The following is a 6,557-nucleotide window of genomic DNA, read 5'->3' as shown; positions in this document are numbered from 1 at the left end:
GTATGGAGGAAAATTATACTTTTATCCTGAGTCAGGTCGGATTGGATATTTTTGGGTAAACTACCCGGGTGACTGATCAACTATGGTCAAAAATCATTTTGACCACCGATGTTTCAATTTGATCAAACAGACCACTTAACTATTTAAATATTTCAATCAAGCCACCAGTCGTTAACAGTAACGGAACATGTGACGTTGCAATTAAAAACATTTTGTTATAATTACACAATTAGTTTATATTATTTATATATTCTTTCAATTTGATCATATTTTAATAAATTAAAAATAATAACACGTGTCATCATTCAATTGAATGACTTAATTTATTTTAATTTATTTTAGTTTAATAGATTTACTTTCCTCCAATCATGTTGAAAGAAAATAAACCATTAATTAATTAATGAAAATAAACTAAGGCGCCCTTGGGTGTAGCAGAAAGCACCAAACCATTAGGTTAAGGCATTCATTTGATTTACCTTATACAACAAATAATATATATCTAAATTTTTCTTTATACAAAAAAATATTATAATTAATTAATAAAAAAATTAAGAATATTTTTACATGAACAAATAAAAAATATATAAAATATATTAAAATAATAATAAAAATATTTAAAATATTTTAAGTTAATATATTTAAAAATATATTTTTTAAAAATTTAAGATAAAAATAAAAAAATATTTTAAAGCGAAGATAAAGATAATATATATATTTTTACATCAAAATAAAAATAAAATATATTTAATTTGTTAAGAAAAAAGTAAAATATATTTAATAAGTTAAGATAAAAAAAATATTTTTTTACAGAAGAAACTAATTTTATTCAAAATAGAAAATATCTCAAATTAAAATAAAGATTTACAATCACAATCGTAAATTAGCACATAATTAGAAAAATTTCCTATAATCATTGAAATAAAACTAGCAACTTAATATCGCATAAGGTATCAGATAAATGTCATCTTGATAAGTCGTGGAGATGTCAAATCAGCCCTTAGAAAAAAAAAAGATAAATGAAAAAAGGCCAAAAAATCAAAAAACATGTCAAAAAACATAAGAAAACATACCATAAAGGCAGATGAAAACGTACAACACAAGCAGACTTATTGAAAATAAAAAAACAAAAGAAGTAAAAATACGATATAGAAAAGGAAAATATATATAAACATATATAATATTAAATTATATAATTTTAAAAATTAATATGTTTTATATATTCATATTTTTTTTGTTAATGTAAAAAATATTTTTAATTTCTATTTATTAATTATATTATTTGTTGTTTAAAGTAAAATTTACTAAGATACAAGATATATATCATTTGTTGTATAAAATAAAACCAAATGAATGTCTTGGTCCAATGGTTTCTACTAGACCCAATGAGTCCTTTGTTTAAATCCTACCTTCCACTTTATGGATTGGTTTATTTTCTTTCAACCAAATGGTGACACGTGTTTTTCTCTGATTGGAGGAAAGTAATTCTATTAAACTAAAAATAAATTTAGTCATCAATCGAATGATGACACATGTCATTATTTTAATTTATTAAAATGATGACCAAATTGAAAGAATATATAAGTAACAGGACCAAATGTGTAATTATATCAAAATGTTTTTAACTGTCACGTCACCTATTCTGTTAATTGTTAACCGCAGGTTACTTGATTGAAGCATTTAAATAATTGAATGGTTTGTTTGATCAAATTGAAACATCAGTGGTCAAAAATCATTTTGGCCATAGTTGAGTGGTCACCTATGTAGTTTACCATATTTTTTAACCTACACCTGATCCAATCTTATACCTCACAAATTCAATTCGTCTCAAACCCGACTTTCAACAAAAAAAAAAAAACCCTATAAATTCAGGTCGAAACTCGTTGAGTCAAGGTGAAAGTGCCATCACTATTTATATGCTAGATTTATAGAGTTTAGAGCGTTTTTCATTGAGATGAACATTAAATAAATAAATAAAATCGATTGAAACGAACATTACATTCGTTTCTGTATTTCACTAAATTAATGTGTTTTCTTGGTACCATGGCAGAAATCATTAAATTGGCAGGTGTATATGATAATTCCAGGTTTTGTACAATCAGGATAACGGTTTCATTTCATTTACGCTATAATCTGCCATGGATAGGACGACCAAATTTGCACCCATCATACAGTATAGAGCCTTATAACTTGATCTATCTTGCATCGGCAAACGGGGCATAAATCTTTTTTGGTCTTTATCTCATTTAAACAAGACATGCAACCAACCATATGACCGCAGGGTATGCACGCACCTTGTACCGGAGCTTCCCAACATATTATACAAGAGGAACCACCATCTCCTTTGGCATCATTTGTTCTTGAGGCTCCATATTCTGTTGTCATCGGAGCAGACAAATGCTGGATCGAGATCAACTAAAGGATACCATCTTGATTCTTCAACTAAAAGATCATCAGGAATTGGTGGAGCAGATGGAGATGAAGATACGGAAGCGTTGAATCCACTTTTTTGGACCAGGGGCGGAGGATCCGAGAGGTTTTGGACATGATGACTTCGTTTACCAGTTGGCCTAGAATCAGGCACAGTCCAGTCGTTTCCTTTTTCCGGTCGTGCTTCCATCCAACCACTGTGGTCCCCAAGCGTTTGGACATGCTGACTTTGCTTGCCAGTAGGCCAGGAATCTTGCACACCCCAACCATTGTAGTCTTTTCTGGTTGGTTCATCAATCCATCCTGTGTTGCCTAACTCTGAATGTTTCGGTGCATCAGCAGGACCCCAACCGTTATAACTTTCGGTGTTTGTAGAATCCTCCGGCTCCCACCCGTTTGCAAGAACTGTCCCAGAGAACGGGATACTATTACAGTCTGCAGGTTGAGCAGCAGTCTGATGTGCATTTGCTGCACTTGCATCAAGAACTGTTGGGGAAGGGACAACCTAGAAAATTGCAACTTTGGTTAGTACGACATTGTATATAATAAGATAAACAAAACAAGGGAAAATAATACAGTTTGTGAAACACAACTCAATTTTCCAAAACTAAAACAAAACCACTGAGTTATGAACAAAAAGATTCAATGTCCCAACTGAAATATGACAGATTTAATAAGAAAAAAGGCACTCCCTCGAATAACTTGGCTTGTAAACAAATCAAGATGCTAAGTCATAAACCAGATCTTTAAGGCAAAGAGTGTAACAATCCAAAGGACTGACAACATTTACTCCGATTATATAGCCTCTCAACTTAGAAGGCGGCATTCAAAACGGCTCTCCCATACAATTACAAAGATGCAATGATTCTAGTTTCACAAGAATGTCATGATGAAACTTATTCGAAATCGTCAATACAAATACACATTTTGAAGTAACACTAAATATTCCTCCTAGAAAAGACAAAGCACCTATTTCCAAAGATGATATCTACATCATTCCTTATCGCAAAAACTAATATTCCCACTTCGAACATGCATGTATTTAGTTTATTTTCTGCACAAAAACTAAGACCTCTTAGTTTCAACTAGGATATCTATAGAATCAACTAAACCTATAGATCCCTGAACATGTACCTGAAGAGTTCCTTTGCATGCACTATATAACCATTGAAGCTGTTGCTTGTCCCCCTCATTTCCAGATGCAAGCTTGTATCGAGTTCCTAATAGATAAAAACGAAATGAGTATAAAAGTTCAAACGGGGGGTTGACATACAGTGGGAAAATGACAAAAGTCGATCTTATTGATATATAGGATAAAACAAAGGTATAATTAAAAGAGAACAAGAGCAATCATAGATCTGAAGATTCTGAACTTATACCTTTTTTTCTGATTAATCACCAGTATCCTATTGAACAACTAATCTAGATCGGGTTTTACTGAGGCCCATTATGGGGGTGACACTCCAAATCTAGTTTGCTCCATTCGCAAACGTCAGAGTATAATTAAAGGATAGACCAACTGCTTGTTGGTATGAACTTACACCCTTAATCAACACTTTCTATATTAATAATTTGTATAGAAGCCATCAAACAGCAAAGTTGATAAGATCCCTAAAATAACGAGGCAAGCAAGATGCAGGAGCATTATAGATGCATAAAGATCACATGCAACACCAACAGAATGAACAACCGATTCAATTAATGAGAACCCCAAACCAGTGCCTAAGGGGAGGAAAGTACAAAAAGAACCATAACAGGACTAAAAGCATTTTTTAACACAGCCAGATACTTGTCTCATCAGTTACTCATCAGAAGGGGGGGGGGGGAAGAAAACAAAAGAAAAAAGGGCAATAGGTTCAGCTATAGGATGTAGGAAGTTACTGGTAGACTGATCATATATGGCAAGATATGGATCCGACTTATTAAATTTCGGTTCTTCAATTTTGGCTTTCCAAAGAGCAATGACTGCCTGAGGCTGGGCATCCTGTTCATATCAAGAATGTAGGTATCATATATAAATATACAAAAAATTAAAAGAATCATGTCATCTCTTCGACTGAATAGTATACACAAAAATCCTCATAGCACAACTATGAAACTATTTAAAAATTCCACCAATTAGAAACCACTCAGTTTGGGCGCTATATTGGAGGTAAAACCAAAGGCCTACACTATGTCACTACACCAAGAAGATTGCATATTACAGCTTCCCTTCTCACATGAAAACAATTTACAAAACACTGAATGTTGGTAAAAATCATATCTATGCCCCTAAAGCAAACTTAAAAGGAAAACCAAAAGGCAATTATGTAATGAATTAAATCGATATAGGAACAGCTCTTCACAAGTTATTTAATGAATAATCCTCGAAGTCGGACTATATTCTTCCAATGGTCTAGGATAATGGCCCAATTGAATATAGAAATCTTAAAGCATTGCGTTCAAACAAGTTGACCATTGTAGTGGCCTAACCTGCAAAGTGGAGTATATGGCAAGCTGAAGTCTGGGAGGCCTCTGGGGATTATTGGAACCACAAGGTATAATCACAACCCAGCTGCAAGAACGCATGGTAATTAGCACACAACACAAGTAATGAATTCATTACAAGGAATTTGAACAATTAATTATATATTTGGTTATGAACTTGAAAGCGTGGAAGATGTTACGGACATTTTCCGTGATAACAACTGAGCAGCAAATCCACCAAGAAAGCCTGGACCATGAAACTCCCGAAACCAGCCAGAGAAACAGCAAATATGATTCTGGATAGAAGAAAACAAACATGAAGCTTAAGAAAACAGCTTGCTATTGAAAGGTAAAAACTTCAAATAAAATACAGACTAATTTCCCTCAAGCATACCTCAATTGCACGGACAACATTTGCACACCCTTTATTTCTAGCGACCTCAAGTGGGGTATGAGAATCATCATTCCTCAATAAAAAGTTAGCTGAAAACATTAATGCCAAAGAAGTGTTCATAATACATGTAACAAATACCAAACTAGATCATAATTCCCCATCCTTCTCCTCACCCCTTTTCCAAGAGTAAAGTAAATAGCATCCTGAACATAACTTAAGAGGATGACATACCGCCATGAGAAAGAAGCAGTTTAACAGTTCGCTCTAGGCCTCTTTTTGCAGCATGATGTAACGGAGTCCCGGCATTACGCCCTAAAACATTCGCAGGTCAATTAAGAAGCAGAGTTAACACAACATACTACATGTTACAATGACAAAAAAAAAAATCAAAATTAGGCCTGTTTAATGCAGTTTAAAAAGTTGTAAGCATAAAGCAAGAGTACATGCACCGTGCAACAACGGATTATTATAAAAAGCGAATCTTGTGCAATAATCAAAATATACAATCAAAAGAAAGCTACCAGGGCGGTAAGCATTGACATTGGCACCCATTTCAATCAGTGCCTTGGCCACATCTATTAATTCAGGATTCATACAGGCCACAGTGAGGGGAGTCTTTCCATCTCTGTCTATCCACTACATCACAAAAACAACTCAGATGACAACTTTCATCATACAAAAATCACACACAATGACACAAGCACGTATTAACCATAAGTGAAAAAAAAACTACTACTTTCATTATATTTAACTATCTTTCCTGGACTCAACATATACAATATAAAGCAAGCTGAAAGGCAAACCAACGTTGGCTAAAGGGCATCTCTTTATTTGCTTTCCATCAAATTTACCTTAGAAAGCTGAATGAATACAACTATTTTAAAAAAAAAGGGAGAGAAATACGTAGTTAAGTTTATGCACCTCAAGGCCAGCACTTTCTCTGCCCAGAGCTTTAATGGCATCCACGTTTCCAGCAATTGCAGCCTGATAAAGCAACTCGTCTTTCGATTGCTTTTGGCGCATGGTATCAAGATTCTGACCCATCAATAAGCTTTCACACGAAATGAAGATAGCCCACAATTTGTTTTCAAGCAAAAAACGAGAAGTGTATCAAAGTTTGAAGGAAACCTGTGAAAAGGTTGTATCAATTGAAGGAGAAAGAGAAACAGAGAGTTGAGGGAAGATAATTTGTTAGATTGAAGGGGTTGTGTAGTTGTGGTGAGAATGGCCACATAGAAAGAGCCAAATGGATCTATCTTTTCATTTCCAT

The 6,557-nt window shown here is 33.7% G+C and overlaps 1 pseudogene; it reads right to left on the bottom strand.

Moving 5' to 3' along the window:
- Positions 1–2,041: 2,041 nt before the first annotated feature.
- Positions 2,042–6,557, bottom strand: LOC120166151 (annotated as a pseudogene).

Source organism: Hibiscus syriacus, unplaced genomic scaffold (assembly GCF_006381635.1).
Source record: "Hibiscus syriacus cultivar Baekdansim isolate YM2019G1 unplaced genomic scaffold, ASM638163v2 tig00111621_pilon, whole genome shotgun sequence".
Taxonomy (NCBI): Eukaryota; Viridiplantae; Streptophyta; class Magnoliopsida; order Malvales; family Malvaceae; genus Hibiscus; species Hibiscus syriacus.
This window is presented reverse-complemented; position numbering and strand designations above follow the sequence as displayed.